Source organism: Egretta garzetta, unplaced genomic scaffold (genome assembly GCF_000687185.1).
Source record: "Egretta garzetta isolate BGI_Z169 unplaced genomic scaffold, ASM68718v1 scaffold209, whole genome shotgun sequence".
In the NCBI taxonomy this organism is placed as follows: Eukaryota; Metazoa; Chordata; class Aves; order Pelecaniformes; family Ardeidae; genus Egretta; species Egretta garzetta.
This window is the reverse complement of record NW_009260839.1, coordinates 2,953,243-2,977,678: the sequence shown is the minus strand read 5'-3', so window position 1 is coordinate 2,977,678 and position 24,436 is coordinate 2,953,243. Positions and strand designations below refer to the sequence as shown.

Genomic DNA, 24,436 nt, shown 5'->3' with positions numbered 1-24,436 from the left:
GCCTTCTGGGCTGCCAGGGCACATTGCCGGCTCATGTCCAGCTTTTTATCCACCAGCACCCCCAAGTCCCTCTCGGCAGGGCTGCTCTCTGATGTGGGCATCTGTGCCAGTGTGAATGCAATATAAACCGTGGTCGCAGGGTTGTGGTTGATAGGGTCCATAACTAAAAACAAACAAATCAACCTGTACCACGGAAAAGTGCTTTTCTGTTTAATTTGTCTGAGGTTATTTTCCTTTATTTATCCATGCAAATTGCACGAGCCCTGGAGCTAAGCAAAGCACATTTTGTACGTGACTGCAACACTTCATGGCTGCCTCCTCTCCTGCCTTAGCTCTCCCAGTGCAATGGAGGACACATCAAGCCAGAAGTCAGGACAGAGCAAAGATGCATGGAGCTCCCTAACGCCAGAAGAGAGTCCTGCTGATTTTATATGTGTCAGATTGGAGGAGTATGAGCCCGCAGACTTTGGCACCAAGGAACTCATCCTAAAGAAAGCCAGAGAGGTCTGCACATGCAATCATCAAACCATCATCACCTCCTTCTTTCAGCTATTCCCAGTGCTGGACTGGCTTCCCCGTTACAACGTCAAGATGCAGCTGCTTGGGGATGTCATATCTGGGCTCCTGGTGGGGATAGTTGCCATCCCTCAGTCCATCTCCTACTCTGTCTTAGCCAACCAGGATCCCATCTATGGAATCTACACCAACTTCTTCTGCAATATCATCTATGTTGCTATGGCCACTTCACGCCATAACTTTGTGGGCTCCTTTGGCGTGCTGTGCCTGATGATAGGGCAGTCTGTGAACCGGCACCTCCAGCTAGCAGGGTACAGCGATGACAGCACTGGCTCTTTGCTGGTGGGCAACTCCACCTCTGCCGGTAATGGGGTGGGTGCCTGTGACAGGAGCTGCTACGCCATCACTGTGGCCCTTTCCTTAAGCTTTCTGGTTGGTCTTTACCAGGTACAAATGTTTGCTGTTGTGCTGTTTCCTCTCTGTCCTTTCCCTGCTAGGAACTTCTCTGAGCTAAAGATCTCTAAGCTCCAGTCTTGGTTCAGACTTAAAAGTTATGAGAAACCTTTCCTGATGTGACTAGACCCCGACAGCCTTGTATCAAATGTAATGATTTGGAACCCCCCAGACATGTTTGGATGTGGGATTTTTTTTTTTTTTTTTTTTTCCCCCTGTATGACAGGCCAGCCCGAGTCCTGGAGCTGGGCTGGCTCCTGGTGCAGGTTAGAGCAGGTTCGGGGCTGGCATGAGCAGCCCTCGAGGACCCTGCCATCAGCAGGGTCTCCTTCAAAGGCAACATCCCCACTGCCTGGGCCAAGCTGTCATTGAACAACTTCAGGCTCTTTCACTGGGACAACTAAAATTCAGTGCATCACACCAGTTTTATGCCACTGGGTGATACTCGGAGCTGCTTTGGGGCTGATGGGGCTGCTGCCTGGACCTTCAGTGTTAACTGTGAGCCCTTATTGCTTGTAAGGAGACAGCAGCAGGGACCTTGTAGGCTTGTTTGTATGGCATCTCTAGCCACAGGCGAGTGTTACAGGTAGGTCTCTTTAGTTTATCATACTCCAGATTAACTACTGCAGACAGAGTCCTCTGCCTCACGCTGAATGCTCAACAGACAGAATAGCCAGAGCTGCTAGAGTGGAAGCAAACTGACAGAAATTCCTAGCCTCCTCTTCCACGCCTTCTCATTGACACTAAAGGTATGGCTGGCTTGCATTTCAGATCCTGCTGGGGGTTTTACAGCTGGGCTTTGTGGCTGTATACCTGTCAGAACCTCTGCTCAGTGGCTTTGTGACTGGCTCCAGACTCACCATCATCACCTCCCAAATAAAGTATCTCCTGGGACTGAAAATCCCTCGCCATGAAGGGGTGGGGTCCTTCATCCTGACGTGGGTTGATCTTTTCAGATACATCCAGAACACCAACATCTGTGACCTGGTCACCAGCCTGATTGCTTTTGCCATTATAATGCCTGTCAAAGAGATCAATGACCGGTATAAGGAGAAGATGAAGGCCCCATTCCCTGTAGAGCTGCTGGTGGTCATTGTAGCCACAGTAATATCTTACTACTTTAACTTCGAAGAGTAATACAAGTCTGCTGTTTGTGGGGATATCCCCACTGGTTTCAGGAAACCCACTCTACCAGACATAAACCTGTTTTCCAGCCTGGCAGTTGATGCTCTGCCCATTGCCGTTATTGGCTTTGCCATGACTGTTTCCCTGGTAGAAATCTTTGGCAAAAAGCATGGCTACACTGTCTGTGCCAACCACGAGATGATTGCCACTGGCATGCGCAACCTCATCCCTTCTTTCTTCTACTGCTTTGCCAGCTCTGCAGCCCTGAGCAAGACTCTGCTGAAGGAGTCCACTGGGACCCAGAGTCAGGTCTCTGGCCTGGTCACCTCCCTGGTGCTGCTGCTAGTGCTGCTGTGGATTGCCCTGCTCTTCTACTCGCTGCAGACCTCCATCCTGGGGGTGGTCACTATTGTCAACCTGCAGGGGGGCCTGAGGAGGTTCCGTGACACCCCCGGCATGTGGCAGCTCAGCAAGCTGGACACGGTGGTGTGGTGGGCAACCATATGCTGTCCTCCACGCTGATCACCACGGAGATTGGGCTCCTCGTGGGTGTCTGCTTCGCTATGCCCTGTATCATCTTCCGCACGCAGAGGCCCAGGTCCACGCTCCTGGGCAAGGTCAGCAACATGGAAATCTATGAGGACCAGTCCACTTACAAGAAGCTCAGCAGTATTGCCAACATCAAAATCTTCCGCTTTGAGTCTTTCCTCTACTATGCCAACAAGGACTATTTCAAGGCTGTTCTTTACCAGAAAACTGGGGTAAACCCTATCCTGCTGGCTGCTAAGCACCAAAAGGTGGAGGCCCAGGAAAAGCCTCCAGCAGATGCCTGTCCTCCCTCCTTAGATATGCACACCTTAATCCTTGACTGTGGGGCAATGCAGTTCATAGATACTGTGGGTCTCTCTGTGCTGAAGGAGACACATCATGACTATAAGGAGGTTGGCATCCAGGTGCTCTTGGCCAACTGCAACCCTTCTATCTGCTGCCAGCTCCGGGAGGGAGGCTGGGCTGGCAAGACAGACAGTGGTGGTCAGTTGGCTTTCCACAGTGTCCATGATGCCGTGCAGTTTGCTGAACAGTGGTACCATGTGCAGCAGGAGGAGAGCAAGGAGAAGAAGGATGCTCTCCTGGACACCGAAGACTCAAACTTCCAGTCGTCTCTGTAGACAGACCTGTGTGTGAGGAACAATTTCTAGTGGGGATGGACTTGGTATGTACTTGAGAGCATTTTTAGTCTTTGTGCAATCAGAGCCTGCAGAAAAGACTGATGAGCTGTCAGCAGCAGGCATGGGGCAAAAGGATCGGGGAAGGTGTGGATTTCAGGAGAGATTGCCAACAGGTAAATAACCCGAGAGGCATTTCAAGGTAAAGAGCCTGGATGGCTTTTAACCCTTCTTTTCACCCATCCCCTGCACAGACGGGTGTCTCACGTGGGCACTGGGGGCGCAACTGAGCCCCGCTGCGCAGCTGAGTGGGTGCTTCCCCCCTTGGTGTTGGAGGGGCCTGGGGGCAGCGAGGGGTACCACTGCGCTGCACTGGCGGTCACAGGAGGAGGCTTTGCAGGGGGTTATCTCCAGAGGTCTGTGAGTGACCCAACCTTTGTGCCCAAAAACCCCATTCCTTGAACCACCACCTTTTTGGGGAGAGGGAGGGTTGAGATGGGACACTAAGGCAAAGGAGAGAGGAGCTGTAGGAAAGATGTACCATCTGCTCCTCCAAGGAGCCCTGGCAACGCTTCCCACCTCTCCAGGGGAGGCAAGGCCCTGGCCCCCAAGGGCCAGGTTCTCCTCTTGGCTGTGCAGCTCAAGGTGTGCACCCCAGACAGGAATGGGGCTGCAGCCGGCTTGGACCCACTGGGAAGGTTCACAGCTGGAACTGGAGCTTGTTACACGGAGTTCCTCTCTGTGTGCAAGTCCAGTGTCCGTATACTGGCCCAACACAGAGTAACTAGGGCAAGAGAGGCTGCCAGCACGCTCTCTTGTGGTGCAGTCCCTTGAAAATTGGATTGTGGAGAAACACACACCCCGAGGCATCTTTGGGTGCCGAACTGGAGCTTGTTACACGGAGTTCCCCTCTTTGTGCAAGTCCAGTGTCCGTATACTGGCCCAACACAGAGTAACTAGGGCAAGAGAGGCTGCCAGCACGCTCTCTTGTGGTGCAGTCCCTTGAAAATTGGACTGAGAAACACACACCCTGAGGCATCTTTGGGTGCCGGACAGCAAGGCCACTCACCCGCCTCCTGAGGCGTGCATGGCCTGATTGCACCGGGGACGAGAACCACCAGTCCCACTCACTAATGTACGTTCATCTTTTGCCACTTCTACTTTGGGCTGCCCTTCTCTTCCCCCACAGCCACTCTGAGTCAATGCAGGAAATGGATTGCAGAAGCTCATTTATTTTCCCAAACACCCTACGGCATGGAGTTTTACAGCCCCTCAACGGCCGCAAAACAACAGCAACAAACCCAACAGCAAAGCGCTTCCTTTAAAAACAAACGAAGAAGTTTCAGGAACTGCTGGGAGTTTGTTCAGCTGACAGTTCGTGCTCAGTCTGCTGCCCGGGAGAGGTGCTTTCCCCCGCTATTAGTTACAGACCACGGTTCGCGTGACTTCCATAGCTGAAATGACACATTTTCTCCCCAGAAAAGGTATCCGAGGTCACCAGCTGCTCTTCATAAACTGTAAATCAGGAATACCTGTGCCACAGCTTGTGACAGCCACAGTTGTCCCAGTGTTTGGCAGGATCTGTGCTACCTTCCACATGCAGGGCCAGATCCTGACTGCAGCTGGAGACCCAGTGCCACCACTGGCAGCAGCGGGGCTGGGCTGCCTCCTGCCTGCAGCACTCCAGAGGCGGGCGGCCAGAGGGAGCCTCAGCTCTGAAGCGGACACGGGGACCTCTCCTTTCTGCTGGGCTGGGACAGGCAGCATCCTGCTGGCTCTGCGTCTGCGTCCCGGGGGGTGAGTCCTTGCTCTGAGCTGTGAGGGCTCTGCAACGTTGCCAAGTACAAGAATAGTTTTTCTTCTGTGAACTCTGTCTGTAAAAACACCTTTTAAGTTGCATATTTAATACATGACTATTCCCCTGGCCTCATCCAAGACACGCAGCACCAAAGATATTCTGCTGAAGGGAACTCTAGCTTTGGCAGCCACACAGGAGCCCGGGGACAGGTATAAATAAAGTGCATGGAGAAGGAGTCCTACTGGCTCTGCTCAGGAAAATGTCATCTTGTGGTCAAAAACTATTTCAAATGGATTAAAGATGCCCAGTTGCTTGCAGGTCCTTGGAGCAAGGCTGTCAGTGTCAGATGAACCTAAACTGACTGCAGAGGCCGGTAGGAGCCTTGCAGGGCTGGAGGGACTGGCATGCTCAGCATGCCCCGGGCGCAGGTGGGAGCGGGGTGCAGCTCGTGGGAGCTGCAGCGCCTCTCCCTAGAGGGTCCTTGCAGGCCACCGCAGCATGAGGCAATGCCTCGGGGAGGTTCCATCAGCCATGAGTAAGGGGGCAGTTTTGTGTCTGAACAGCAAGTCAGGAGAGAAGAAAAGTCTTGTTACCTGCAAGGATTATGACCTTCCTTCCCCTTTGGAATAGCACAGCCATAATTTTCTTTACAAGACTGTTTATGGAGAAAATTAAATTGTTTTAGTTAGACTTTAGATGCATTTATGATCTCAGTGGGGTCATAAAGCCACAGCAGGAAATAAAACTGGTGCTGATAACTCCTGGGCCCAGCCTAGTGTGAGACAGTGTGGCTGAGATTACCGTCAGGGCGGCGGTTCCCACAGCCCTCTGCAATGGGAAATGGCTGTTTATGTAAGCGGCTTCTGCTCAGAGCTGGGAGAGCTGTGAAAATGCCGAAGAGATACCAGGCAGTTTTTATGGGATGCCTTCCCTTGGAAAGGAGAACCGAGGAGGCAGCTTCCTTCCTTCTCCTCTCCAGCGGGAGCAGCTGGGATCTCGCTGGCAGTCCTTGCACAGGCTGCTTGCCCAGATCTCCCAGCCCGTCAGCTCCAGCATCGCCTTCCAGCCCACAAGTCGAAACATCTCGGTGACCCAGCGTTCCTCTGTCCCCCACAGCTTGCCAAGGTAGCTCAAGGATAACTCCTATTTTTATATCAGTTCCTACGAAGAGGCCCCAAGTTATAAATGAGAGTTGAGGAAGGACAAATGACACAGTCCAAGGTCAGCTTATAATCAGTGTCATGGGAGATCAGGCTGGCCTCTCACCACCTACATCTCCTGGTGGAGGCAGATGTGAGCAGGAAGGGACCACAACAACTGTGGGCCAATTCCTGGTGACGAAAGGCTCCTGATGAGGGCACAGGGCACTCATCTGCCCCCAGCACCCCACTGCAACAGCCAAGTCCCCCCATTTGCCAAAGGGCCCTAGCATCTCAGCTGGGGGCTGACCCACCGCATCTCCCACACAAGAGGAGCTGCTGCTGCTGTGTCCCCCTGTGGACAGGCTGCACCCCAGGGCATCTCAGGTGCCTGTCCCCTAAAGCCTCACTGGGGGCTGAGGAAATGGCATGCAGCTGAAAGCAAATGTTATCCCTCCTGGTAAGCAGCTCACCTGTTATTCTCCTTCTCTCTCTCCCCCCTGCCTTGCTGTGGATCTATAAATACTCCAGGAGTGTGATAAATAGAGGATTGCTGCTAAGGCTTTGTCAGCTGCGGTTGGAGCTGACTGTGCAACTGTTAATTATGCCTCAGCAGCAGCCGGACAGGTTTAAATCCTTGTGATGCTTTGAAATGCTCCCTCTGGGGAAGTTTAAGGAATAAAGGTTGTCGTGGCTGATGGGTGTTTGCTTCCCCTTCTAGAAAGCGTACGAGACACTGATTGCTGCATGGAGGGCTGTTCTTGCTCCTGCTGCCTGTTCCTGGAAACACACGCTCTGTGTAATGGCAAGAAGTTGCTTCTGCAGATCTATAACTGCAATAAAGCAGTTAGTGTGCTGCCAGCACGTGCATAGAGTTTTCCCATGTAAGCTTTCCCTAGCAGGCAAAACGGAGTTGGAAAGGGAAAGCAGTGAGCATGGTGATGGCACTGGATTTTCTGGGAAAGCATTAGTGCCTCGCTGGCGATAGCCTGGTGATGAAGGAATCAGCAGACAGTGGCTTGGGCTGATGTAGTCCAGCTGCAGGTGAAAAGCTCCTGAGGGGCTCAGCACAGTACAGGGACTCTGCTGGGCCCCCTTCTCCCCTGCCTCCCTGGGAGCTTGCCAGGCTGAGCTGTGCGCGTGTCTGTGTCTTCATCTGTGAGCCTGCTGCTCCGGGTTGCTTTATGGATTTGCTGTGCCCTATTTCTACTTGTGTTTCTCAGAAGAAAGGCTTTGCTCTGACACATTCATGGCAGCTTCCAAAGTCTTCCGCTGAGCGAGGGGCATGCACCCCTCAGCTTAAATCCTAGTCTAAAACATTCAAAGTCTTGGGATAGCCACATCAGAAACCCTTCCTAAGCCACTGGTTAAAAATACCTTCCTTTTTCTGCCGCTCACCCCTACCCTCTAGTATAGAGTGCACTGGGCGCTGTGTGGGTGCCCCCTGTAGAGGTATCATCATGGATGATGCCTTGGCAATATGAAAAAAAAATTCAAGCTGCAAACATCAGATAGTGATTGCAGGCAAGGGTCTCCAAAGCTGTTTGCAGAGCTGGAGCTGCAGGGCTTGAGCCGAGCCACCCTGCTCAAGATGTGTGCTCAAGAGAAAGGCAGGGAGAGGTGGGAGGACAGGTCTGCTTTTGTCCTGGCTGTTGCACTAGCTGTGCCAAGTTTTTATTACGTGCACCAAGTTTATTACTAACCTGAGCTCCACGTGTCTGCTTAAGAAGTGCTTTCCACACTTATTCTCTTCTTAGAAGATTGCTCTGGGGCACTGTAAAGCACTGTAAATTCCTTGTCATAAACAATAGCCTGCTTTCACAGATATTTCCTCCTGGACAGTCTCCTTCCAACCTGCAATGACTGCAGGCCAAAGGCTGGGTGTGATTTCTGTTGTGCAGTCAAATAAATGATGTTGCTGGCAGAGGATGCTGCCTTCACTGAGCTGGCAGCGTGCGCAGGTGTGGATATCCCGGCACACCAGCCCACGTACACACTCGTGCACATGCACTTACATGTCCAGCCCCGTGGGTGCTCACCCAGGCACAACGCTGCTACACCGTTTCCAAGACCCAGCTCTCTGGCTCAGGTTCCCTGCGCAGAGCTTTCAGCATGACCAGGCTGTGATAATTTGCCAGCAAAGCCTGGGGTCTTTTCCTGCTACAGTCACATGGAGAAGAGCCTCCAGCCCCCATGTCTCCCAGTCCCTCCATGAGGTTTGGACCCTACTATGAAGGCTGCGCAGGTGGTGCAGCCTGAAGGCGAGAGCCTGGGGAGGGGGGACGGGACCACAGCATGCTGTTCCCTGCTCCATCCTTGGCAAGTCACTGAGCATCCAAACTCTCTTTGCCTTGAGCTCCTTCCCTCTCTCCACTTGCGGTAAAATGGAAGCGGTGAGATTCATGTTCCTGAAGGGAGCTGCCAGGGCTCAGACCAGACAGCTTTGCAAGCAACATTTTTGGTAGCATATCCACATTTTCAATGGCCAGGAACAGCAAGGAGAAAAGACACAGCAGCTTTTGAGATGCAAAATCCCCCATATGACTTGACTGGGAATGTGCTCAATTTGTTTTTTCCACAGTGAATCTAGGAGATGGGGCTTTCCTCAGTGATGTTCTTGTGAAAACAGGACATCTTGGTCTTTTTTTAATGTTACAGCTCAGTATCCTCAGTTTAATCAGCCACCCAGCACCCCTGGGAGCTGGACAAGCAGGGGTGACAGCGTCTGTCAGCAGCCGCCGGGCTCCCAGCAATCCTCTTCTCCCCTGCTTCCAAACAGCCTCTCCTCCAAAGGAGAGCAGATTTACATTAACAGCGTGAGTGGCACCTCTTATCCCCGTGGCACCTGGATCGATAAGGGCAGTTGCAGGAGTGATAACACTGATGTCTAAAGGAGCAGAGCAGCTTCCTGGAGAGGCTGAAAAATGCTTCCTTGGGTCTGCCCGGGGAGCTGGCACTGGCGGCAGCTTCCCGCTTCCCATGTCCCAGAAGCATCAGGCTGGGCAGCAGCACTGAGGCTGCGATGGCGTCTGGGGCACAGCCACGTCCTCCAATTTCAGATACACGATGGAAACTCAGCTTCTCAAACCCTGCTGATCAAGGCAGAGGTGTTTCTCCAGAAATGGAGAGGTTTCTCCAGAGAGGGAGTTCAGAGCCCTTGGAGGGAGCCTGTTTTTTCCCATGGCTATAGAGGGGGTCCAGAGGGACAAGTCTCATTTCAACATCCCCAGCAGGAGTCTACGGAGTAAATGGTGCAAAGAGCCTGCCCGCTCTCCCATAGGCATAACACCAATCTTTGCATTACACACGCCATGCTCGATGCTGCCTTGAGCACTCCATGACCACTTGCCTGGACAAATTAGCAGCTGATGCAGGCAGGTAATTGCACCTACAAACTGGGAGATGGCTGCTTTGGAAAGATAGACACTCGGGCTGTGCAGAAGTAAATGGGAATGGTGGGATCCTGTGGCACTGATGGAGAGAGAGAACGGGAGCTTCATCCTGCCTGAGACAGGTGCCAAAAGCAGAGAGGATAACTCATGGCTGGACATGCCCTGGGGATCCCAGCTAATTGCACAGCCCAGGCTGGCTGCAGGTAGGGAGAGGGTGTCCTTGCACAACCCTGAAGGGCAAAGCTGTGCCGTCACCCCACCACCCGCACTGCTCCATGGTAACAGCCACATACGGGTTCCCACAGGGACCAACACCACTCCAAAGGGAGAAGCTGTCAGCCATCATGGAGGGAAGAAACAGGAGGAAGGACAGAGGTGGAATGAGCTGAAGAGGAAAATTTCTCAGGGCAAAATTCTACTCACAAGTAGCAGTAGTTGCTGGTCTCTGTGATCTCCTACAAAACAGTGAAGTCAGCCTGGTGATTGGGAAATCTTTCTGCAATTGCCATTTTGCTATTGAACTAGCTCTACTCTTTGCCCTTTTTTCATCCTTGCCTGGAGAGGAATCGGATGGAGTCAATTTGCTTCACTTTGTGTCTGATCATTTTCTGCCTTTTAATCAGAAAGTCCATCAGGGAGGGGAGGCAGATCAAAGTGCCTCTGTTTTACTCATCACTGCAAGCCCAGGGCCCCGTGCTGCCCAGCCAAGGCTCTTTAGTGACAAATAATGCTGCCCTCAGTCATTGCCTGGGAAATGACAATCTGCTCCGCTCGCCTGGCGATGCTCCCTCCTAGTTACAAGCGGGTGCTCTGCTTCTTGACGTGCCATTAGTCACTTAGAGGCGCACATCTCGCTAGCTCTTACGAGACCTCACTGGAGAAAACAGCTCCGTAGTTCTTCCAGCTCCATGCAGGAAAATTGACTCCAGCTAAGAACAGTCTCGCAGCTTATTTTAAAGAAGGCAGTTCCCTGGGCTGCAGCCCGACCTGCGAGGGCTGCTGAGATAAGGGCATGTACCCCTCGCTGCCCCGGCAGGCTGAGCTGCAGGCACTGCTCTGCTGAGGATCTCAGCTGGGGACACTGGCACCAAGTGCTGGGGCTGGGCTGGCCTTGGGAGGCATCTCGGTTTGGTGACAAGCTCCTCCTGAGGACCCAGGTAGATAAGGGAGGTGCATGGTGCAGGTTCACCCAGCCCTGCCCTCCGCCAGCGCAGGGAAGCCTGGCACAGCAAACCCCTCACGGCAGCTTTCTGGAGGCCCGTGAGCAGTGGCGCTGGTGCCAGTGCATGCTGTCCACACCACCTCCATGCGTACCCTGCCCTGGCTTGAGTCGTCAAACATTGCCGCTTCCCCAGGGCAACGAGGGGAAAGTTGTTAGTGGTGTGTTTAGAAAGTGTTTGGCAAAGAGGAAAGCAGCGTGTCCAGACGGTGGTGTGGGTTTGTCATGACAGCCATGGGCCAGGTCCCACTTCAATACCGTGTGGTAGGGGAAGAGTAACCCACTGAGGATAACCATCAGTGTGACGGGAGGCTGGAAAAATAAAGGTCAGGGAGCATGAGGGAAGAGCAGAGCTCTGGTGGTCTAGCACGGCCACAGCAGCTCCTGAGGAGGGGGCACGCACTCGTTGGCCACCTGAGACACCCCAGCTCTTGGCTAACGAACCAGCTCAGCTGCTGGCAATTACGATTGGAACAGTTCCAGGGGGGAAACCTGTGCTGGTGGGACTGAAGAAAGTGAGGAGGGGTCAGAAGGGGAGGGGGGTGGACACAGACATGGACACATACCACAGCCCCAGCAGCACCAACCTCTGCGCTGCCTTCTTGGCAGCCGCGATGTGTCTGGCTAATTAGTGCACGTTATCATGTCCTTTGAGAGTTTGAAGTACTTGTTAGTAATAACAATAACAACAGTGATAATAGTCAAGATTAAAAATAATTAAGGAAGCAAACCGTAGAAGAGATTGGGTGCTCAACTGCATGGATAACCCAGGGGACTCCCCCAAGGTCCTTCTCCAAGACCAAGGCCAATGTTACAAGGATATGGTCACGGTCCACCTGAGTGGGACAAGGATTTGGAGAGATTTCAGAAGTGCCACCAAACCTTCTGCCTCTGATATATTGTTATTGTCTCCTCCATTGCAGGCTGCTTGCCCAAGGATCCCTCAATTTCAATGAAAAGACGGCAGAGGAGAGTTGACAAACAGACTCCTGACCGGCGGGACCTTATTACCAGGGCTGGAGAAGCCAGCAAGCACCTCCATGCCAGCAGCTCTGCTTGCTCTGAGTGTGGCAATCAGCAGGTGACAGCTTGGCACCACCCATGGGGCTGGCAGCCGTGCCACGCTGGCACAGCGTGGGGGATATTGGAAGAGGTGAATGATGGCTCAGATAACCTGCAGCTGGAATCAAATCAACCTGCGGCGGCAAGTGATGTTCCACGGAGGGCCTAAGGCAGAGGTTGGTGGTGTGAGCACAGCTAAATGATGGGGTTTCTGAATTTTTTATCTGGTCTCATAAACTTGGAAGGAAACTCTTTTCCTTGGTGCTGTCATCACCAATAAAGAGTGAGGAGGATAAATTGTTTTTCAACGCACCCCTAACAGGCTGCGATCCCGGTTTGTAGGCGCCGTCAGGCACATGGCCCGGGGATGGTGAGGGCAGGGTCTCAGCTCAGGCGGGCAGGAGGTGACGTGGTGTCATCCTGATGGGCAAAATGGGAGCAGAGAGAGCTTCGTGTCCAGCTGTCTGGCAGCAAGGAAAACCTCCACGATTCTTGGCCTTTGGGAAAGTATGAAAAAGCTCAAAGCAGGGTGGTGGGAAGATGGTGGTGAGAGTGAGCTGGCAAGGCAGGGAGAGGAGCTGAAATGAGCTTCATTTGCTTGGTCTAAAAAACCCTGAGATGTGGAGGAAGTGACCTTAGAAGGTGAGAGTTAAGCTGGACTCCAGTTCCAGAGCAGCTCTGGTCATCTGCTGCCCTTGGCAGCTATGGCAAAATCCCGCAGTTTTGTCAGATCTTGCAGTTTTGGGGCTCTTTGGTGGCTCTTTGGTGGGTGTCTGAACAGCCCCGCCTAAAGTCTCTGAAGGTAGATGTTGCATCTTTAAAAAAAAGTATATAGCCCACATAGCTATGGAAAAAAACACAGAAAAGGTGGTTTTTTTCACCCTAAAGGCTGAGAAAAGAGAGTCCAACAAAAATAAAATCAATCTTTTCTTTTCTTTCTTTCTTCAGTGACCGAGAAGTGTGTTTCAGCAGGTACAATTGTGGCTTCTTTGTAAAGCAGAGACAAGATTAAATGTATTACAAAATACATGCCAAGCCAGACAGCAGCTGAGACTCCCAAAGCAGGTAATGGATAAGAAGTACTAAAGTTCAATAAAGCAAAGGAGAAATAACAGTGACATCTCAAAGTTGTTTCCATTTCAAGCCATCCTTGCCAAGGAATCTGTTCATTACTTTTCTATGTTACGCTAATTTATTTTTTTAAAGGAAAAGAATGTTTAATTGAATCTTTGAACTTCCAGCAAATGCTGTCCCTCTCTTCCAAATCTACATTTACTCTAAATGCAACAGTTGGCGGTGCCAAGCATCCCCTGCTGCCACTGCTCTGCTCTGCGAGCGAGTGGGCAGCGCGCGGGCACAGGGCAGCTTTAGGGGGACGGGGTCACGCAGGGACGGGGCTGCTCTGCTCGGCGTGTGCTGCTGGGAGGGCACTTGGGCACAGAAGAAGATTTACTGTGGGTGTTTAAGTCCGCAGAGTATTTATTTTGCGATGCAGCAGGATGCCAAAAATAAATTCCAAAACCCGAAATCAATGTTGTGGCCGCAGAGATGCGCCAAGGGGAGCGCGGGCTCGCCAGCCACTGGATGGCATTGTTGTTTCACATGGACAGAAACTGTTGGGGCTGCCCTAGCCCGTGGCCAGGAGCCGCTGCAGGAGGCTGGGCGACCGTTTTCGGGAGGCTCTGTGGTTCCTCTGAGTTTGGCACAAATGTGGTGGCTGGCGCAACACCGGGCATTGGCAGATCTGCCATGGCAGGGCAGCGGGCATTGGGAAAGTCTGGTCTGCAGCGTATCCGGCTGTCCCCATCGGTGCCACCGCTGCGGCTGGGCTGGGCTCAGCTCCCTGCCCGCGGACCCCAGCCGGGGCTGAGCACAGCCAGGGCAGGGGCGCTGTGCAGGGACTGCCCTTCAGTGGGGCAGCCAAGGGGGCAGCGGGTGCTGCCTTCCCGCGTGCCCTCTGTGATCCTGGTGCAGACCGAAGGGAGCCAACGCCGCTGCTGAAGTGTGATGCGTTTTGGAAGAGGGAGGACTTGGGACTGGGGAGGTGAGCAGCCACAGCTTAGGTCAGTCACAGCTTAGGAGCTGCTGGCATTCACATGAGATGTTGCAGACATGCTGGAGCCCCTCTCTGTTTACCCAGGTCCCGCACTCACCTCATACCACCTTTCCCTTCCACCCTGACCCGTCCAGGCCACCGTGCCTTAAAAGCAGCAGGGTCAATACTCCCCATGGTCCACTCGTGGGAAGGGAACATCTCGCCCTTTGCCGTGGGGAAGAGGCGGCTCAGCCAGCATGGAGGGAAGAGCCCAGTGGGTAGGAAGGTCCCTGCAGCAGATGATGCTGAGCAGGCAACCTTTGAAGGAGAGGAGCCTTGCTGCCCTCACACCTTCACATGCAGATTGGGAGGAATGAATATTTGAAAAGAAAATGTTAGACTGGAAGGCTTGACACTTTGTTGGTGGGATGGGCTCCTATGAGCGCTTTCTTCGAGCATGTAGGCAGCCAGCCCTGCTACTAATACTTCTTTTTAACTACCTGCATAAGCAGCTCCTGCCTCTCCATCTAAGACGTATACCTGTTTATAGGCTCTTAGAGCTGTCAAGATCTCCACATCTAGTGCAAGCACTGCTGAAGGAAACAGGAACATTAATGCATATTAAAGCACTAGCTTCAGGAGAAGCCCCTGGGAGTGCCTGTGGACTCAGGTGAGCAGGACCCTTCCCTGCTCTTTCCACACAAGGAGTAGAAAGCACCAGCTGAAGCAGGCGTGTGGTACACTCCAGATATGCAAAAGGGCTCTTCACACGAGGAGTAATTAATGTAGGAACCCCTTGCTGCCAGATGCCAAAAACGTGTTCGTAATGCGACAGGAGGAATTAATGGAAGAATAATTAATTGAGGCAGACGTGTCCCCTCTGGCTGAGGGACTTGTTTAACCACAGATCACTGGAGGCTTGGAGAGTGTCCCGGGGACGCAGTGTACTTGCCTGAGCCTACATGCCCAACTCCCTCTTAACCTCGAGGTTACTACCCACTAGTAGCCACTACAGAGATAAGGTACAGGATTAGATGGACCACTTCTCTTCCCCAGGCACTACAATAATGGGGCTGAATACTGCTGGGATGTTTAGGCTGCTGTGGCTAGACCACAGGCAGCCATGTCCTTCTTTTCTTCTATTTTTTAATTTCTTTTTTGCCCTAGAAACCATGTTCACACAAATAACTCACTGTGTGTGGCCTCGAAGAGGAAGCACAGCAGCTGCTGCTGGTGAAACTCTCACCGAGCCCATCCACCCCTGTGCCTGGCCTGGCCTGGCCCACCATGCCCATTACTTAGCTTAAAATACCTGTTGTGTTCGGGAAGCTGTGTAATGAACTTCCCTTCAAGGCTGTGCAAATGTTGCAGTGTATTTTGGCAAAACCAGCATCGAAACTGCTGAAAGGTGAAGTGAAAATGGCTGAAGGTAAAACATGGCACAACAGGTGAGTTAAATTTGGGTGGGGAATTTCCAGTATTTCTTTCTTGGAAGTGAAAATACTTAATTGCCTTCTGCATTTATTTGACCCCAAGCTAGTTCTGCAAAACCCAGCCATGGCTTTCAGTCCTGGCCATGGAGGAGGACTAGCCATCTGTCTGTCTTGCCAAAGCCCAGACGAAAATTATGGGCATCACAGCTCTCAGATGGGCAGCTGTAGTTTAACTTTTGTTGTGCTGAGCTGCTGCAAATCACTGAGTGTCATCCTGAAACACAAAAGCAATCAATACCGTGTTTGAAAAAACCATCCTGCGCAGTGCCAGCCATCAGGGCTGCAGGGGCGTAGGAGGCTGGCCTTGGGCTCAGGCACTTACGGCACTTGGGCCAACGCTGGCTGTAACTGTGTGTTAATCCAGCATGCCATTGCCAGAAAGGGTTTGCAAACCACCTGCAGGCTCCAGTCTGTTCTCCTTGCTTTGAACACCTCTGAATAAAGGAGTGTCCTTTATTCTTTTGTTTTTGAAGATATTTGATGGGGAATTAATGGTCAGAAATAACGTTGCTCTACTAAGCAAATAAAGGACTTAGGTTTTCCATCTCCAAGAGGGGCTTTGATTTTCCTTCCCGGGTAGCCGAGGGCACCCAGAGCAGCACCAGGCTGCCGGCTGCCCTCCCCGCTGGGACCAGCCTCCTGCTTGCTAAATGGCCGTGACTCCTGTCTCAGGGCTGACCCGAGCCGACCTGGCTGTGTTTCCGAGGCCAGGTGTGATTCCCCACACACCGCTCTGCCACTGTTCACGCAGCTCCGGCAGCCCCAGGGAGACTCGGTGGGAAAAGCCACAGTGGCAGCTTGAGGTCTCCAGCACGGAGCAGAGGGTGAAGGCTCCCCAAAGGCCAAGGAGTGCAAAGGAAAAAGTCACTCTCCGGGTTTATTTTTGTTTGTATTTTCATAGTAGAGCTGCTCACAAGTGGAATAGTCTATGTGCTGCCATGGAAACAGCAGCACTGGTCCCCAGCGCAGTTTGCAGCCATCTGCAAGGGAACAATTGTTGGCCTGTTTGTGTAAAATCATCCGGGGTGGTGCCGGGCGGTGTGCGGCTGGCCAAAGGGAAGCCACACCGAGACATGACAAGATGTGCTTGTCACACTGAATAATGGGACGTACAAATGCCTGGAGACAGGACCAGCAATGTCCTGTCTGGGGAAGAGCTGACGTGCAAAACCAACGTGAATCAAATTGGTTTGAATGAGCGTTTGATTCCCAGGGGCTGCAGCACTTTGCATGCGATGCTCATGGGCATTCACGCTGCTGGCTTTGCGGTTCGTGTGAACACTGGGATCTCCGTGCAAGCAGAGCTCTGTGTGTGCGAAGAAAAGTCTTCTGAGAGGCAAGAGCATGGCAGTGCCTAGGCAGGCTGTTGCTCCTGTGGAGCTGAATTTCGACTGCTCCAGGGTGGGAAACAGAGCCAGGTTAACTTTCTGCATAGGAACAGTTCGACTGAATGCACTGGGCTTACAAAGCTCTTGGCATGAAGCATGTGCAGAAGACTGAGCATCAGCCAGCATTTGCCAAAACTGCTGGGGAACCAGCTCCTGGCTTTACCCAACCATGTGTTGGGCTTCAAATCTGTGAAGAGCAGGTTCTGTTCCCAGGCAGTTGCCCTACCTGAACAGAGACGCACATGAAAAAGAAATGCCCATGAGAAATGGCAGAGAATCACCCGATCCACACTAACCCCCTCCCTGCTTGGGCAGGACTGCTAAGCTCGGGATTGCTCTGCTGGCTCATGACCTGAATGTGCTGGGACACGCTCTGATGTCATGACTGTATGCTGCTGAGGTCTCATGCTGACGCCACATGGAAGCCACCGGAGAGCCCTGCCAGAGGAAGGTGTCCTTCCTCCGCTAGCAGTGGGTGAGGGTGCAACCTGCTGGCAGAGGCTGGCTCTGCCCTCCATCCTTCCGAGGTCCTTCAGCACTCTTGGTACCCAGCCCTGGGTGGACTCGGGCTTCTTCATCCTTGCCATCTGCCTGGAAGGCCAGCATAGACAGCGTAGGGGCTCAGGACTTTGCCTGAAGAGTCCATGGAGGAGCTGATTTCTCCTTGTTAGCAGAAAGAGGAGCTCAGACAGCCTCCTAGTATGTGTGCATTGAACCTGCTGAGCTGAGCTTACACACCCTGCCTGAACCCTGCCTGAGCCCTGCCTGACACGGCTGGCAGTCATCCCTTTGAGCTAGCTTGTGAAACCCCTTCGTTTCTGCCTGTGCCCCTGTTTGGAGCTCATTTTCCTCTTAGATCCCCATGACTGCAATTTACATCTGTGAATATTCAGGGGGAAAGATTTTGAAGCTTCTAGGCTCAGATGCCAGAAGAGAAGACACTCGCTTTCTGGGAGAATTTGTAGTGGTAACCTGACTGCAAACACCTCATTCAGCCAAGCAAAGAGGGGAAAGATTAGCTGGTTTTAATCTACTTCGTCTTCAAAAATATTTAGTAAAGAGGGAAAATTAATTCGGGGGGCTTGTAGGCATCCTGAGAGCAGAAAAAGAGGTAAAATTAATCCTATCAATAATCCATGATGAATGATTCACTCAGCTCTTTTATTCACAGTTGCACATACTTATCCTTATTCACTCGGAGATGCAGTACTCATGGAAATATATTACAGACTCATATGCATATAAATTATTGTATTGGGTTTGCGTGGCAAGGTTTTGGTAGTGGGGGGGGCTACGGGGGTGGCTTCTGTGAGAAGCTACCAGAAGCTTCCCCCATGTCTGATAGAGCCAACGCCAGCTGGCTCCAGTATGGACCCACGGCTGGCCAAGGCTGAGCCCATCAGCGATGGTGGTAGCACCTCTGGGATAGCGTCTTTAAGAAGGGGAAAATGTTGTTGCACGACAGCAACTGGAGCTGGAGAGAGGAGTGAGAGGATGTGGTGGGAGCAGCCCTGCAGCCCCCCAGGCCAGTGCAGCAGGAGGGGCAGGAGGAGCTCCAGGCGCCGGGGCAGAGATTCCCCTGCAGCCCAGGGTGCAACCCATGGTGGGGCAGGCTGTGCCCCTGCGGCCCGGGGAGGCCCACGGGGGAGCAGATCCCCACCTGCAGCCCGGGGAGGACCCCACGCTGGGGCAGGGGGTGCCCAGCAGGGACAGCGTGTGATGAACTGACCCCAACCCCCATTCCCTGTCCCCGTGCGCCGCTGGGGGGGAGGAGGGAGAGAAATCAGGAGTAAAGCGCAGGAAGAAGGGAGGGGTAGGTGGGACGTGTTTTAAGATTTGGTTTTACTTCTCATTACCCTACTCTGATCTGACTGGTAATAAATAAAATTAATTTTCCCCATGTCGAGTCTGTTTTGCCCATGATGGTAATTGCTGAGTGACCTCCCTGTCCTTATCTCGACCCACAAGCCTTTCATTATATTTTCTCTCCCCTGTCCAGCTGAGGAGGGGAGCGATAGAGCGGCAGGGGGGGGGCCCGGCATCCAGCCAAGGTTGACCCACCACAATTATGAAGCCCAGCGAGGGCTCCTACGCAGCCGGGGCTGCAGCCCAGCGTAGCTCGCACATTGTACGTGGCTGCACGGACCTTGCTCCCGCTGGGCTGAGCTCAGGTCACCGAGCAGCCCTGGGGCTTCAGGAGGCTTCTGCACGGATGCATGCCGGGGCTTGGCTCCTTGCTGCTTGCATTTTCACAGCAAGTTCATCCATGTGCTCTAGCGGGGATGAGGACGGGAAGGGGTCTCTGTCGCCCTCCCTCCTGGCAGGGGGGGACTTCTAGGAAGAAGGGCTATAAAGCCAGCATGGCCCATGTCCAGTGTGCTCTGTGCTGCCTGGGAGAGGTGGCACCAGTGTCCCCAGCCCTCAGCTGCATCCACACAGCAACGCTGCACTGGGGCTTCCCCCTCTTTTGCCAGTTTATACCAGAATCTTTTCTCTGGTGTCAGCGGTGTGCTCCCAACGCCCTGGCAGTGGCAGCCAGTGCCTCCTGTGGTGCAGAAAGACAAACACCCGACCACCCCGTGGTGCTGTGAGCCGGGGTGCTTGCAGCACTGGGGGGGTGTGTGTGGCAGGAGGCAGGAGATGCATTTCTGCCTCCCAAGCAGCTCTTTTTCTTCCAAAACTTCTTTGCAGGAGAAAAGAACTAAGTGGAAAATTTTCATTAGAAATAGGATTTTTAAAAAACAGTTAAAAGAAGACAATGAACTTTCTGTCACACTTCTGTGGCCTGCAGAGAGAGGACTGAGGTGGCCCAGCACTCCAAGAGCCTCTCCCAGGAGTCAGAGGAAACGCCAGATGATGCTGAAGAGCAGGGGACACCACCCCATCAGACACCGCTCCAGCGCGGGGAGCACCCTGGATGTGCGCGCTCCAGGGGAAAACCCAAACCGTACACAGAGCCAGTGGCAGCACCAGCCTGCGGGGACAAGCCCGTCGGGACAGAGGTTCCTGGAGGGAGGAGAAGAGGCAGCCCCAGCGCAGGCACTGCCTCCTGCCCTCCCCAGCGCAGCTTCAGCATCACCAGTGCTTCTCCAGGAGCCCACGTCTGCTCAGGCCGAGGATGCTTCATTATCAGCTGTCATTTCACCCTCCATTGTCCTTATGTTTCTTACGGATTGTTTAGCAGTTTCCAGCTCACAGACTGTGAATGGGGAATTTCCCCCCCAAAAAATTGTCTCCTGTAACAGAGAAAGACAAACTTGTCCCTTCATATCAGACTTATTTAATATTCCACCTTGCATGACTGGAACCAGGAAAGGGGTAGATGGTCTTAGATATCTCTGGCCATTTAAAAGTTGGGGCTGTTGATGGAGAAAGAGGTTTTTGCAAAAGACAGCTCAAGCCATCCATTGTGTAGGGGCTGCCCTGCTCGCCCGAGGCAGCAGGCGGCTGCCTGGCCCTGCTCCGGCTCTAACTCTCCAGCTGGTGCTGACATGGTCTTCTTTGGTCCCGAGATAACAAATACCTTCAAGGGTCACACTGAGAGGGCATTTTAAAGCTTGCAAAATTATTTTGTGACCCTCAGATGAAACCTGAATTAACGATGTCTGTATTATGAACAGTGATAGTTACACTGTTAAAAAAAAGTGCCAATGTTCTCCTTTAAAGCTAAAAGCCAGACCTGCTTTAAGCTGGATTTTAGATTCATAGGTCCCAGTAGTGTTATAAATAAAGTACGGTGAATAAATTACAGTGCTCTGCAAACAGTGAGATTTCATACTATTGATGTTGGAGTTTGATTATTTAAAGGCCTGTCTGTTCAGGTATCACTAGTGTGACCCTCTTCCTTTTGATCACTTCAGTTTTGAACCGCTTCCCCCCTTAGCTCAGGCTGAGCACTTTCATCATGAGTCGGGGAACCTGGCTGCATGGCAGTGCTATAGCATCCAGAGTGCTCCCTGGACCAGATAATGAATAATGTAAAGAAAGGCGGTGATGACAGTGGTGAGACATAATTCTAAGTAAGGACGAGCACCAAATCAGCTGGTGCAGTAAATCAGACGTAGACCGGAATTTTCCTCCTGCCTCACCTCTTCACAATGGTTTCCCTGACAAAAGGGACTGGGATCCAAACCACTGAGAAATCCAAGGGGTTCAGCCACCGCATCCGGACTCTGCAGCTTAGGTCTGGGTACCAACAGATGCCGTGGCCCAGGCAGAGCGCCTACTTCAGAGGTAGCCTCCCAGCGAGAGCAGGGAAGCTTGCATTTAAAATGGAATAGAAAGAAAGAAGTGGTTCTTCCCCAGCAGAGTGGGAGGACTGTATGATCTAACGGCAGGTATAACCCTAAGAAACTTAATTTATTCAAGCTCTCTTTTTAATAAAATCCATCCCACACAACTGGGCAAAGGAGACCATGCTGTGTTTAGAGGGAACACGCTGTGCACACCAAAAAGCCTCTCTATTAACTTGGTTTCATCTCCCTCTCTCTGCCTTATATCTGTGCCTGAAAGTGCAGCCAGTGATCTAAAGCAGCGACAGAGTTACTACTGCAGGAGCGAAGGCAGCGAATTCCACTGCATAGTGACTGTGATTCAGCCCTGATGAATCACTCAGCCACTTTTTTTCTCAACTAGATCTTTGGCTTTATTATTGTTACAGAAGAAAAAAAAAGGAGGAGGGGGAAAAAAGAAGAAAAAGCCACTGCCTTATCTTCCTCTCTAATCCTTTCCAATTTTTCTTTTAAAAAATTTAATTAAATTTTTGTAGGCATCCTGTAGGCTGAATAAACTCTTTGATAATCCTGGAAGGGAATCTGCATTACAAGGAGGTGTGACGTAATACGCCCCAAAGTGATGACAGCATTGGGGTTCAGCATGACCTGTTCTTGGGGTTCAGAAACACCCAGCGATGGAAGGGTCTTGCACTCTGCCTCCTTCATGCACCAAAAATCTATTCCCCACTTCACAGTTTGCAGCCGGTAAAGCAAAGAGAGTGCTGGGATCCTGAGACCAGGAGTGGGGAGGAGCAGCGGCCGGCTGCCTCGGCCTGCCCGGGCGCTGCTCACGTTCTGGTACCTGTACGCAAGGGGCTCCGTTTTGTTCACGCTTCTGCAGAAGAGTCCCTTGGCCCTCCATCCACCCGGCCCACCCTGCAGACAGCAAAACCCTTTGCTGCTGTAAGCTTTGCCTGGATGGAGATGTGGCTCTGCATACACCTGGTACTCGTGGTGTAAAATATTGTTGTTGTCCAAATATTGGCAACACGGGCACACCAAAGGGTCAGGAGGTGAGGAATTGGGTGGCAGAGACAGAGCAACCAGGACCCAGTGCTCATGCAATGGGTGGGCGCAGGCTGGGGTCGCTGCCCCGTCCTCCAGCAGGACATAACCAAACTCCTGCCAGCACAGCGTGGTTTATCCCTGGCTCTAACCTCTGGGGCTGGGGAGATGGGGCCTAAGATGTCAAGATCCTCCTCCGGCTGCAAGTTTTGAATCTGCCTTCTAGCACTCAGGTTTTCAGTGCATTTCTCTAAAACTGCTGCGAGCACAGCAAGGCTGGGACGGGAGTTTACTGCAGCGTCACCGGGCAGGGGACAGCTCAGTTCTCTTTCCCATCCCTCTTGTGATGGGTGTGGGTGAGCACCTTTGATCCTGACCCACAGTGCTGCCGGTCTTCAGTCCAGTGAAGCATTTAAACACCTGCTAGGAAAGCGCATAAACCCGTTTGACTTCAGTTTGCCTACTCGTGCAAACCGCAGCCTGTGCTTGGCTTGGGGATCTGGGCTCTGATGATTTCCCTTTCATGCTGCCAGGCTCATTAGTAGCTGCTGAGGGAGATCCTGACTCAGAGCAGCGGCGGAGGCAAGTGAGCAGCTGCTCTGAGGACTCGGATCCTGAAGGAAGAGCTACAAGTGCTTGCTCCATGAAGAGAGATCAAGCCACATAAATACAGATTTAGTGTTAAAACTAGAGGCTGTAATAATGAGCTGTCCGGAAAGCTCACATTAGTACTATGGAGAAGAAAATGAAGGCGAAACAAAATTGTTTCAGGAATGCTTTAACTTCCAGTTTTAAAATGACCCATCTCAGCTCCACCCAGACCGACCTCATCTGGTTTGTCCTTGTCTGAGAAAATCCAAACTATGACAAGGTGTCTCTTCATGGATTTGATCCCACTTTTACTTTTCTTAATGTTATTCTTTGTCTGTCTTTCAGTTACTATAGTGATGAACAAATGCATGCAACAAACAGGAGGCCTGGCAGCCGGGGAAGGCGTGTTTGCCTGCGATGCCTGAAAATACCACCAAATTTTTTGAGAAATTAGTTGAAAGGTCTTTGCCAAAAACCCTCTGAACTTTAAAAAATGGGTCCTATCAAACAAGTTGATAGGAAGTTGTGTGTAATACACACTCTTTTTTATTAAACTTTATGTATCTTGTCAGCAAGCAACATATATTGCAATTTGTTGGGTGCTCTGGTTTCTCCTGCATCTATATACCATCGAATATGTCCCTTTTCCAGGTGCAAGGGCCAAAATCATGATTAAAGGGCATGAAATGGATGGCTACAAACTGAATTACTTCTCTGAACTTATGTGTACTCTGGATCACCCTGTCCCAGTGCAGTTCTGCTCTGAGAAAGGGCAGCCTGAAAGAGCTCCCAGTGATGCCCCTCGGTGTGACCCATGGGGCCCGAGAGGCGTTGTATGAGCGCAGTGGGCTGCCTGAATCCGTGCCACGAATCTCACGCCACAGAGATCTTGGAGTGAGGTATGCTGAAGTTTGTAGCCACAAGTTGCATCGAGGTGGAGAGGCCGAGCTGTGGATTTCAGTTTGTGAGTTATCTGTACCAGCAGTGCCTGTTGTGTGTGTTTCTTAGGGCACAGTATGGAGCCCGCACAGTTACACAGGGGGAATGGAGGACCCCGCTCTCACACAGACCTGGAGGTACCAGTGGTGGAGGGAATCCAGCTCTACCTGGAGCTGCAGCCAAAGCTGAGTCCTGGCAGTTGGAAAAATACCGCTTTCCAGCAGCAGGTCTGGTCAGAAATCCTCCCTGCAGCAGTCGGTACTGAGCCTCGTGTTTACACGAGATGTTTACAGGCACTTTCCAAAGGAGGAACTGCACAAAGGCACTGCCACTTGAAACCCCAGAACGCAGATCCAGATGTGGAAGGTGAGCATACCTGAAGATGGGGCTGCTCAGATCCTGCTTTTATGCTCAGTCCGATATTGCAGTAAGTGTTTTAAAAATTCAGATGATGAGCTGGTTGTGGTGTCCACCTCTGCCAAGACTGAGGTTTGTAAGGGTCATGGGGCCAGATTTTCAGCTGCTGAAGCTCTAATAATGTCAAAGGGAACCGGGCTGACACCGCAAGCAAAAAAGGCGCTCACAGCGTTTCGCTGGGCTCCACTTCCCTTCTGCTGTTTCCACACACAAACCAACCAACCAACCAACCCACCCAGCCCTGAAGCTGGCTTTCAGGAGCCGAGAGAGAGAGAGAAGCATCAGAAACTCTTTGCCAGGGTCAAGGAGACTCGGAAGCGCCCAGATAAAAACTTGGGGGCTACGTGTCGGAGCGCGCTCGGGGGGTGAGGGATGGGGTTGCCGGGGGCGGCCGGAGCCACCCTCCTCCGGCCGGCACGGACCC

The 24,436-nt window shown here is 52.2% G+C and overlaps 1 pseudogene; it reads left to right on the top strand.

Moving 5' to 3' along the window:
- LOC104133619 overlaps positions 1–17,842 on the top strand; it is a 21,647-nt pseudogene extending 3,805 nt beyond the window's left edge.
- Positions 17,843–24,436: the final 6,594 nt, after the last annotated feature.